The following is a 13,126-nucleotide window of genomic DNA, read 5'->3' as shown; positions in this document are numbered from 1 at the left end:
TTCACTAGTTTTGTAAAACTTCCTCCATCAATCCTGCAGAGTCCAACACCTTTGGAATGCAGCATCTCCTGTGACTAGGTGATATAGCCAAGCTTCCCATTCAATCTCCTGTTACAATAGTTACAAGCTGCCATTGTCCAGGATTTGCAGTTACGGCACTCCATATTTCACACTTATCAGAGTAACTTTTGACAGCTATCGATTTGTTTTTAGTGTGAAAATCAGTTTGATTAATTTGATGTCCTTTTCTACCAAAAATGCTTCTGAAATTAATAAATCATACCCAAAGCTAAAATTATTTTCTGATTTTCATTCTCTTACATCAAAATCCTCTTTTTGTAACTAACCCACTGGTAGTCTTTAATTTGACTGTCTCTTCTATTAATGTAGAAACATCCAGTCTTGCCCCCACTGTGCTCTGAAGAACTCAATATTCTTAATATTAAGATATTAACTCAGTATTCTTAATAGTAAGAATCAAAAGTGGATAATGCTGGTAAAACAGTTATTTTTTTACTGTAAGATTAGAGACATAAACTTATAAGAGGAAATATTCAAGTTTTTTAACTGGTTTGATTATGAGACCATTTTTCTTAGACTACCTTACAAGCAGCAGAAGATACTCCAAGAAGCAAAGAATCCCCTAAACAACCCCTAAAATTTGCTTGCTCTTCACTGAAAAGAAAAACAATATTAGCTTCGTAAGGGCAGAGCCCCTAGGCGACATATCCGTATTCACCATACCCACCACAAAATGTGTACCCAATACAAAGTTGGGGGGAAGAATATGGGATGGATGACTTAGCACAAACATTGTTTTTTAAAAACCTTAGAGGGCTCTTTCATTGCACGGTTCCGCGTACGTAGCTTGTTTGTTTTGTTTGTTTTTGTTGGTTGGTTTTAGTTTAGAATGACCTCCACAGCATCACCAATGTTCATAAAACAAAATTAATCATGATAATTGTGCATTTAAACTTTTTTTTTTTTTTTTTGAGATGGAGTCTCGCTTTATTGCCCAGGCAGGAGTACAATGGCATGATCTCGGCTCACTGCAGCCTCCACCTCCCGGGTTCCAGCAATTCTCCTGCCTCAGCCTCCTGAGTAGTTGAGACTACAGGCACGCACCACCATGTCCGGCTAATTTTTGTATTTTTAGTAGAGACGGGGTTTCACCATGTTGGTCAGGCTGGTCTTGAACTCCTAACCTTGTGATCTGACTACCTCGGGCTCCCAAAGTGCTAGGATTACAGGCGTGAGCCACCGCGCCTGGCCTCTGCATTTAAACTTTAGTGGCATGACATGCAGCGTTTTCCTCTTAGGCATGCCTTTCCATTTCCTACAGAGTCTACCCTGGCTCTCAACTTGCGTGCCAGCTATGCAAGATATTGCCTGTTGACTCTCAGCATTGATTTTCACTCCTTTTCTAAGTTTTTTTAATCACAGGGGCAACAAGGTAGGCAACTGCATTTCCCACATTCCCTTGCTACAGATGATTTTGTTAGTAAAATAGACTCATGCAAGATTTGGTAGGTAGAAAGGAAGCTGAGGCTGTTCTCCCTCTTACAGTAGAAGGAATTCATGCACAAATTGCAGCAGGCTCAGTTTTTGCAGCAGCCATGCTTTATTCTACTGTCTAGTCCAGGACTGTGTATCAGTTGTGACACTGGCAGTGGTTTTACACTGTTTCTAGCCATCGTGCAGCAGCAGCATTCGCCCCATCCTCTGAGTAGCAGCCATGGTGGCACGATCCAAAAACACTTCACAACAGCCCCTTAATTTCCACCTTCCCTTCCCTCCTACAATTGTGTAAGCACCTAATTCCCTGTATTAGAACCTTCCTGTTAGAAATACCTAGAGTGTTTTCTAATTTCTACACAGAACCCTGCAGTGCTATCTCCCACCTCTACTCCCTTCTTCTCCCCACTCCTCTGCCCATCCTGTCACTCTACTCTTGGTGATCACATTCTTCATCTTATTTTATTCATCCATGCCTTAGTGCCAGCCATTCCCTTTTTCTAACATGCCCTGCCACCCCCATTTCTCTTCCTCTGTCAGGCTACCTCATATGCATCTTCCCAAACCCATTTCAAATGCCCATCCTTGAGAAAGAAGTTTTCCTCACCCCATTGTGAGATCCTTCAAGGCAAGAATTCACTTTTTCTCATCTAGGGCCCAGCATTGGGCTTAGTATACGAACAAGTAGTCAACCATGCTGAAAAGGATACATAATAGTGCACCCTGACTTATTAGAGTAGCTGTGGTTAAATATGCAATGGCAACATGAAAATAGTGAGTACAATAAACAGAAGCTTCTCACCAAAATCAAACATTTTATGCATAGCCCTTCTGCACCATAGTCATGCTAATTATTTATTTACTCAATGAACATTCATAGTTCCTATGCAAACAGAAGAAGCCTTAGTGGAAGGGCATTCTACCCTCTTTTTTTCTCTTTAATAACGGTAGAGAACTCTAGAAACTTAATGCCCAATGGAGCTTTAAAAATTGTCTTATTTGTGCAACTATTTTACAGGGAGGAAATAGAAACAAGGAAATTAAGTAACTTGTCCTGCATTATACAGTAATTTAACCACAAAGCTGAGACCAGAGCACAAAACTCCAAATATCCCAGTCCTGCACACTCACCCCTATGCTATGCCACTTACCAAACTAAGACAAATTGTTTTAACAAAATGTGATAGGTGTAGTCCATGCAAACCCATCCATACAATTCTCAGATTGTATGAATTTTATGGACAACACACTTGTATGTGCAGGAAGTTGTAATTTTATTATGCAGACAGTCCTCTCTTTACACAGTACTGCAAGACCATAAAAACAATCATGCAAACTGAAAGTGTGCAAAGCAGTCTTCACATTTGAACTGGTCTTGAAAGATGCCTATTAGATTGCTAGGTGGGAGGCATTTTAAGCCAAGTGACTGCTGCAAAAGCATGCATGCATAATTGCAAGTGTTCTGTGACCTCTTAAATTTTTATCAAGATATTAAAAATTCTCTTACTGTTGGCTATAGAGAAATGAAAAGATATTAAAACTAATATTTATTTAGTATATAATTTTTAATATTAGATTGAAAATTAAAGTGTTTTATTTCTTTGTAAAAACTTATCAAGAGCAGCTTGAAGAGCACTTACCTTCTCATCAACATATAACTTATGATAAGTACTGAACATCTTTTCTATGCCTTGGGGAATTGTCATGTTCCTTTCTAAGTTCGGATCAGCTTCCAACATTTTATCTTTTGCACTTTTGATTGCAGAAATATCTCCAAGAGTTCATTTAATGGATAGTTTTTGCAGACATCTCTTTCTCTGGGACACCTTCATTGTTTTCATCACAGCCATTTGCCTCACAGGTTGATACATTCACCCTCATTAAGTTTCCGTAACTGCATATCTACAGTTTCTCATATGGTGCTTCAATTTCGTCTTTACTGGCCAACTCTGTCTTCTGATTATTCATTTTATTAAATGTCATGTGTCTATCACCAGGAAACAAACAGGCAACATTACTCCATGCTTTGCTGTCTACATGAAGAGAGACTTTGTGCATCAACAACAGACTTTGAAATAAATGACATGGTTGCTTGTTGGTCATGATGGGCATCTGTTATTTATGTAGAGAGGGTATCATAGTAACTAAAATCTGAACCATGTTATTAGAAGACTGATATTATTTAACCCATGACAACTGACATACATGCATATTAGAACCAGGCAAAGCAAGGGCTACAGATATACACACACACACACATACACACACACACATACACACATATATGTGTATATGTGTGTGTGTGTGTATATTTCTGGCATTGAAATTAATTTCTATTTTAAGCCCTCATTCTATCTTCGGCAGAAATTATTCTCAGTCAGTTCAGCCCCAACTCTACACACAACTCCCTGAAACTCTCTAGAGGCAGTTGAAGTACTTTCAGTGGCAAGTATTTGAAAACATAATTCAAACAGGCTTAAACAATAAGGGGCATTGTTGGCTTACCTCACTAAAAGCACAGAGGTAGGGCAAGGACTCCAGCTCATTTCGGCTCCAGTTCATTTGGTTCTGCTTTGCTCCATATGTCAGTTTAATCCGCAGGCTGCAGCCATGATGGTTCTACACAAGCCAAGTTCAAAGAAAGAGAAGAAAACAACTTATGAAAGTTCTTCCAGAGGGGTAAGAACTTTTTCAGAGTTCCCCAGTAAATCTCTCCTCAAGCCTTAATGGTCCAAACTGGGTTCCATACCCATTTCTACATCAGTTAGGTCCAGATAGGATTATCTTTATTCCATTTAGACCTACCCTGGAACTGAAGCACATGGGCTCCTGGGACCTGGGGAGGAGGGGTAACACCTGACCAAAAATCAGGCTCTATTAGAATGGAAAAGGCATAAAACAGATGCAACAGCAATTTCACTACAGCCCTGAACCCGCTTCCTACAGTCACACATCCAGCCATGAGCAAGGGCAGACTAGTTCTCAGTCCTTACCTCTTCAAATTGTCATCAGCTGAGATGTACATTTTCCCTTCTGCTCCTTTGCCCCAGTTATCCCTTTTGCTCTTTGGCCCCAGTTATCCCTTTTGATGTCATGGCAACTTCCTAGGGCGCCAAATTCACTACCTGGAATACCTGGCTAGGCCTTGCTTGGCCCTCCTCATTGGAAGGCAGGGCCACTCTAGGTCAGCTGGCTCTCAGTTCAATGTCACCACGGCACTCACAGGCTCTATGAAAGCTTTCTACTGCCTTACTCACCACTCGGGGCCCCAGGAGAGGCTTATGAGGCTGTCTTGGCTTCCTTCTGCCAAGAAAAGCCACAGTTTTATTTCCTGTGAACTCTGGCCCCTTGGAGCCACCATTTCTAAAGCTGCAACTTGAAAAGCAATTCGCTTTTTAAACCCTACAAGGCCGCTCTCTGAAGCCTTTCAATTATGTTGTGGGCATAAATCTTAGAGAAACTCTCGCACACAGAGAGGCAGGTATAACGGTGTTCACTGTGCCATTGTTCGCAGCAATCAAAAGATATAAACAAATTGAAGTTCCAACAACATGGATAAATAAATTGAGATCTATTTCCATAATGTACTACTACTAAATAGTTTAACTGAAATAACTAGATCTATATGTAACAACATGGATATGTCTAAAATATATACTGCTGACTGGAAAAAGCTATAAATACAGCAAATGTTAACAGGTGGTAATTTGGGGATATAAATTCTCATGTCTTTTTTGTATTGATCTCTGTACTTTTCTGTATGATGGAATAATTTATAAAATTAAATGAATACAGTGGACCCTTAAACAATGAAGGGGTTGGGGCTGCGACCTGCATGTAGTTGAAAATCTAAATGTAACTTCTGACTTCCCCAAAACTTAACTGCTAATAGTCTACTGTTGACCAGAGGCCTTACCAATAACATAAACAGTTGATTAGCACATATTCTGCATGTTGTACGCATTATATACTGTATTCCTATAATAAAGTAGGCTAGAGAAAAGAAAATGTCATTAAGAAAAGTACAAGGAAGAAAAAATGTATTTACTATTCATTAAATGAAAACAGATCATCATAAAGATCTTCATCCTCATCATCTTCACATTGACTAGGCTGAAGAAGAGGAAGGAGAGGGATTGGTCTTGCTGTCTCAGGGGTGGCAAAGGCAGAAGAAGTGGAGAAGGTGGAAGCGGAGGCAGGAGAAGCAGGCTTGCTGGGTGTAACCGTTGTTGAAAATCATTCCCGTATAAGTGGACCCACACAGTTCAAACCCATGTTGTTCTAGGGTCAACTGTATTTTTAACCATTTTAGAAAATGACAACCATCTGTTTACTGTGGTTACCAACAGTTCCTAGATTTTGGAATTTTGTGATAAGTTATTACATTGGCTTGAAGACCTGTGATCTCTTCCTGGAGGAAGTTTGTACATCCTTACCATGTTGAACTCAAGAGAGGCCATGAACTTACTTTTTCTAAAAAAACTAGACGGAAATGATGTGTCTTCCCTTGGAACAGAAGTTTTGAAAGACTGCTCATGGTTTACAAGATCTTGTTTCTCTGCCAAGAAACAAGATGCTCCAAATGGGCTGCTGCTCTGTTACTGTCTTGGGCAAGAAGCAGAGCTGTAGCCAAATTGTAATGAACAAGGACTTGTCTTCAGGTTGTTGAGTTTTGGGGTTGTTTGCTATCTCAACCTAATTTAGGCTATCCTGACTGGCACAATTTAATAATAATAAGTGAGGGGACCAACACAGCATGGCCAACATGGGATTTTAGAAAATCAGAGCTTTCAAAATCATTGCTAACATTTTCCAATACCATCTTTTTTTTTTTTTTTTTTTTTTTTTTTTTTTTTTTTCGCCCAGGCTGGAGTGCAGTGGCCGGATCTCAGCTCACTGCAAGCTCCTCCTCCCGGGTTCACGCCATTCTCCTGCCTCAGCCTCCCGAGTAGCTGGGACTACAGGCGCCCGCCACCTCGCCCGGCTAATTTTTTGTATTTTTTAGTAGAGACGGGGTTTCACCGTGTTAGCCAGGATGGTCTCGATCTCCCGACCTCGTGATCCGCCCGTCTCGGCCTCCCAAAGTGCTGGGATTACAGGCTTGAGCCACCGCGCCCAGCCTCCAATACCATCTTTTGTTGTTGGTTTGGTTTTTTGGGGTTTTTTTAGGCAGAAGTTATTATAGCAAAATAATAGTTACTTAAACTCAGTGAATCCAACACTGAAACCTTAACTATGCCCCCTCAACCCCTACCATGGCAGCTTATTTGGCATCAGCCTTATGAAAAGCTTCCTATAGACAAGCTTTTAGGATAAACCAGTGATTTCAGCATTGGTGTGGAAAGACTTTTCAAAGGATAGATCTATACAGATAATTTTAGCGGGATTAATTTATTTATATCTTCAAATTCCATCTGTATGCATCTCTAAAATGTATTTGCCTAGGTAATCTCTGGTCAACTGTTAAGCTAGTTCTCTGTTCCCATCGCCCCTTTCTCTAAATATTCCCTCTCATTGCAAAAGAAGTGCTTACCTCCCATGCAACTGAAGGTTACAAAGGTTCCCTGTCTGGGGTATAGAAACCTCTAGAACATCCATCACAGGAATGATTTGAACTATTAGTGTCTGTGCTGAAGGAGTAAATGATTCTGATGACTGGGCACCAAATCCTGCTGCAGGTCCTGTGGTTTCTGATTCTTTGGCTGTCAACAACCTTGAAGCAAAACCTAATCGGGTTGTCCACTGGTCATTAAAAAAAGAAAATTATTTAAAGTGTAAGTCGGCTGGGCACAGTGGTTCATGCTTACAATCCCAGCACTTTGGGAGGCCGAGTCCGGCGGATCACCTGAGGTCAGGAGTTCGAGACCAGCCTGGCCAAAATGGCAAAATCTCGTCTCTACTAAAAATACAAAAATTAGTCGGGCTTGGTGGTGGGCGCCTGTAGTCCCAGATATTCAGGAGGCTGAGGCAGGAGAATCTCTTGAACCCAGGAGGTGGAGGTTGCAGTGAGCCAGGATCGCACCACTGCACTCCAGCCTGGGCAATGGAGCGAGACTCTGTCTCAAAAATAAAATAAAAATTTTAAAACAGTATACATCATTTGGGGCAAATAACTTGGAAATTGTTCTAAAAATTCAGTTCATGCTACCTAATAAAATTTCTTCCATTCTTAATTCTGCGAGTGAAGTTTCTTGAGGCTTACAACTAGAGAAAAATGATAAATATGAACAGTATCAATCTAACCCTTGTCTCATTCTAGCAATATGAATAATCATCATGGATATGTAAACTAATTTTTTAAAGCCTCGTATATCTAAAGTATTACTTTTTAATGTTTAATAACTATTGATAAGTATTTTAACATATTTGTGTTTCAATCAATTGTATACTTAAAAATGTGGATAACTAAAGCCTTGTGGTCAACAGAAAAAATCATACTTTAAATTTTAACTTATATATTTATTTTGTTAAGGAGAAACATATAGTATTTTATATATACATAATATTAAATATAGCATTATATATTAAAACATAAATGTGTGTAAAACAGAATTTAAGTCTGTTGGGGAAATGGAATTCAAATATAAGTCCAAGGAGGAAAAGGAATTATGTGAAAACTACCCATTTAAAAAAGCTTTTTTATGTAATTTAAAAATAGCTGCTGGTGAATATCAAATCCTTCTGGTATTTAAATTCCCTTCTATACATTTAAAGGAGAAATAGAGCAATTTTATTTTGAAATGTCAATATTCATAAACCATAGGAGATTATATTCTTTACAACCATTTAAACTTATAATTAAAATGTTTACATATCAACTTAAAAGTTTTCAAAATTATTTTCAGGGGCACATGAGCAAAACCATCGGAAGGCTTCAGAGATGGAGCTTCTCATACCCATCCCTCAGCTCCCGCTAGGCTCCCTGCATTGTCCACACGGTGGCAGTAGTGTCTGTGCAGCCTGACGGATTTCCAAAGCTAGATGACTTCTAAACCATTTCCATATTTCATTTGCAACCAACGTGTTAAATAAACAGTTTACATTTCCCCTGCGTTAGAGCAATAAATGTCCACTGTGACTTACCACTGCTGAATTTCAAAATATTTCATTAAAATTTCCAGTCATGTAACAAATAAATAGCTATAAATACCAGAGCTATATAAATCACTTTTCACCCACCTGGGAATGAGCCGGACATTAAATTCATTTTTACACTCCTCCCTGCTTCTCTCTTCCCCACTGTTCACACAGTGTCTGCCCACCCCTTAGCTTCAGTTGCTAAGCAACTGAAAGAGCTTTGCTGTTCTTGAACACTAACCATTAACTGCCCTCATTTTCTCTAATGAGAACATGCCTGCAGCCCAAATTACCTCCTTTTCCTGAAAAACAGACCAAGATGCTTATAACATAAGCTAATCATAAGGCAAATCCCATCCCAATAGATAAATGCAAGAAAAGGAAATCCAGAATTCTTGAGCAAGTCTGAACATAGTACACAAACACTGTATTCATAAGGGCCAATTTTGCCTTATTTAAAAGATTATGATTTTATTGAGCACCTATTATATGCTAGGCACTATGCAAGTGCTTAACATGCTTTATTTTAATACTCAATCCCACTTTTTGAAGGTTTTCATGTCTCAGAATGGGACAACTTTCTAAGACTGAGTTGGACTTAATTGTTTTAAGGAAAGGGAAATAGGAATGGAAACTGGCTTACCAGTCAGTCTTAGGAAACTCTGGTTTTCTATCTTTTTTTTTTTTTTTTTGAGACGGAGTCGCCCTCTATTGCCGGGGCTGCAGTGCAGTGGCGCTATCTCAGCTCACTGCAAGCTCCACCTCCCAGGTTTAGGCCATTCTCCTGCCTCAGCCTCCCGAGTAGCTGGGACTACAGACGCCCGCCACCTCACCTGGCTAATTTTTTGTATTTTTTAGTAGAGACGGGGTTTCACCATGTTAGCCAGGATGGTCTCGATCTCCTGACCTCGTGATACGCTTGCGTCAGCCTCCCAAAGTGCTGGGATTACAGGCGTGAGCCACCGTGCCTGGCCAGTTTTCTATTTTAATTTTTACTTTAATTATCTGGATTGGAAAGCTCAGGCCCTTAGAAGGTAAATGACTTGCCTAGATTCTGTCAGAACCTAACCCCATTGTGGCACATTGCCTCTTGCTCATATTGGACACAGAATGATGTGGAAATTACTATCTTTCAACATCTTTGCCCAACATGTAGAAGTATGATGAAAATTTCTACATTAAAATTCTGGTAGTCTCTTGATGCATGAAAGAAATGTTTGTGGTATGAGGGGAGTTGAAGTGACCCCAGTTTGTCTCTTGTTCTGCCACTTGCATAACCTGAGAAAGTCCCCTTCTCATTTGGGGCCTCAGTTTTTCCTCTGTAAAAATAAAGAGTATCTACCTCATAGGAATGATTTGAAGATTAATGTTGTGTATTAATTGGAGGATGTTAAACTCCTGTAACAAACGGACTGCAAAGTGCAGAATGGTTCAAACACTATGCAGGTTTTCTTCTCGCTCACCTTGCAGGGCAAGGCAGGCATGCCTCATCAGCAGCATGTCTCTGCTTCAGGGGAACAGGTTGATGGCGGTTCTGCGGTCATCAACACAGCACTTTCAAGGTCGCCTAGGCATCATTTTCACCCAGGGAAGCTGGAAGCAGGCAAAACGGGAAGGAGCATATTTGAGAGGCTTCTGGAAGTCAGAACAGGAGATGGGACACCACTTCCACTCACATCCCATCAGCTGGTACTCAGGCACAGAGACCCAGCCATCTACAGGAAGCTGAGAGATACAACCTGCCCAAGTGCCCAGGAAGAAAGGAACCCAGAATTTGGAGAATACCTAGCGATCTCTGCCAAGGGTCATGTTTCTGTAATCATTTTTTACTACGCACACAATAAGAGTTCAGTTAGTGTTAGTTTCTTGCCTTCTCTCGTTCCTTTCTCACCTTTCTCTTTCTATCATCGATTCTATTACATAAATCATATTTCTCATCTAAGATATTACCATTGATTACAGAATAAAAACTCTTCAAATGATATCAGCACAGCAAAATAGAGATGAGATGATTTTTATAAAAAACAACCTCTTGCCAAGAAGGGATTTAGGCTTACTTATATTTGTTGTTTTAATTATGATTATAATTACCTCTTTTCTAAGACATCATTGGCTACAAAATACTTGACTTGCTAAACTACAAAATAAAGAAATATTCAAAACAATACTGGATTCTCCATGTTTTATTTTGTAAATATTCTAGAATGTCATAAGTTCAAGTGTTTGAGAGGCCTCTCAAGATCAGTTTATCAAATTTTCCCTGTTTAAAGGTAAGAAAAAAATAAGTGTAAAGGGAAGTGACACACCTAAAATCACAATGCTCGTCAGTGGCAGGGCTGAGGCTCTTGACTTTTGGTCAAGATTATGAGGAAAATGTATCTGAAGCCCTTATCAGGGCTCCAGAAATGGTGATAACTATTGAAGAGGCACACGGAAAGTGCTTTGCAAATCTAGGGCAGCTTAACAGAAGCATGGACATAGCTGATTTTTTCAGTAGGCTGATGCAAAAATACCAGTTTCATCTAGAAACAATATCAATTTTGGTTGAAGTCATTTATCAAATTAGCTACACAATTTTAAAGCAAGAAAAACAAAGAGTTCACATTTGATGGAGAAATAAAGTGAGAATTGAGGAAGGTCCAGATCAGGGTGGGAGAAGAGACTGGAGAAGCAAATCTAAGGGGAACAGAAGATATTTGCATGAGTTGAGACAAGATGGTGGCGGTGGTGGTGGATGGGGCTTCAGCAGCCAAGAACCACCATAAAGGCTCTGAATAGTTAAGGAAGAGAGTCTTTTTCACCTTACTTATTAAACACAAGAATTTATACAGCAAAAAAATTTAGAAGACAGGTAGACAAATGTCATCATACCATTTTAAAGACAAACAAATTCACGGTTAGAGAGCAAAATGATTTGCCAAAGACAAAAGCAGAGCTTAGACTTAACCCTGGGTCCTTGACCCCAAATCCACCCATCTTTCCACTAACATATACTATAAAAAAGGAAAAAGTGACTTACCAAAGACAAACTATTCACGTCATGATTTCATAGTTACAGACTATGCTAGATTGATCATAAACATGGCTCCTATTCTCTACTCACCCCATTTATCCATGCTCATTGCAGTTCTTCCTGTCATCTGGTAGAGTCTATTTCCTCACCTCTTAAACCCAGCTGGCTTTGTGACTTGCTCTGGCTAATAGAATACAGCAGAAATGATGACATCAGTTTGAAGCCAGACCACAAGAGAACTCATGTGCTTCAGTTTTCTCATCTTTGGATTCCTGCCTCAACCCTGAGAAACCGTCTGGGTTAGCCAACTGGAAGATGAGAGAGACTACTTAGAGTAGAGTAAATTCATGCCAGGAGAAACCCTCCTCAACCAGATAACAGAAAACACATGAACAAACCCAGCTAAATTAATAAAGCACAGCCCTTAAAACAACAACTCTTGGCCAGGCATGGTGGCTCACGCCTGTAATCCTAACATTTTGGGAGGCCGAAGCAGGTGAATCACCTGAGGTCAGGAGTTCCAGACCAGCCTGGCCAACAAGGCGAAACCCCATCTCTACTAAAAATACAAAAATTAGCTTGGCATGGTGGCAGCCACCTGTAATCCCAGCTACTGGGAGGCTGAGGCAGGAGAATCGCTTGAACCTGGGAGGCGGAGGTTGCAGTGAGCTGAGATTGCACCATTGCACTCCAGCCTGGGCGACAAGAGTGAAACTCTGTCTCAAAAACAAACAAACAAACAGAACTCTTTATTATTTTTCCCTAGTCTACTGGGCAGGTCTGTTTATCTTAGAGTTCTACCAACTGTCTATTCCCAATAGACTAGGGAATAACAATAAACAGTTGTTGTTTTAAGCCATTGCATTTTGGGGTAGTTTGTTATTCAGTAATTGCTAACTGATACAAGGGAAACCTGGCGTTCAGAACCAGATTGAGGAGCAGGCTAGCCCAACAAATCCACAAAGATTCACTCAAGTATCACAGAAACATACGTGTGTGTGTGTGTGAGAGAGAGAGACATGAAATATATGCCAACTACCTCTACTTTCCACAGCTTTCTTTTGTAACTGGCAAAATGTATATTGCTCCTGCTTCTGGGAAAGTAGAAATTATTAGTACATGAAAAACAAAAATTACTCCTTTTAGTCACAACCGCACCACTGTTAAATAAACATTTAATAAACACCTAAAAACGTTGTTGTTATTGTTGTTTGAGACAGAGTCTCGCTGTGTTGCCCAGGCTGGAGTATAGTGGTGCGATCTTGGCTCACTGACACTCTATCCTCTACCCCCTTCCAGCTTAAGCGATCCTCCTGTCTCAGCCTCTCAAGTAGCTGGGACCACAGGTGCTGCCACCACACCCAGCTAATTTTTTGTATTTTTTTGTAGAGACAGGATTTCGCCATGTTGCCCAGGCTGGTCTCGAACTCCTCAGCTCAAGTGACCCACCTGCCTTGGCATCCCAAAATGCTAGGATTATAGGTGTGAGCCACCGCACCCTGCCAAATATCTAAAAATATT

Source organism: Colobus angolensis, unplaced genomic scaffold, assembly GCF_000951035.1.
Source record: "Colobus angolensis palliatus isolate OR3802 unplaced genomic scaffold, Cang.pa_1.0 Scaffold623, whole genome shotgun sequence".
Lineage (NCBI taxonomy): Eukaryota > Metazoa > Chordata > Mammalia > Primates > Cercopithecidae > Colobus > Colobus angolensis.
This window is presented reverse-complemented; position numbering follows the sequence as displayed.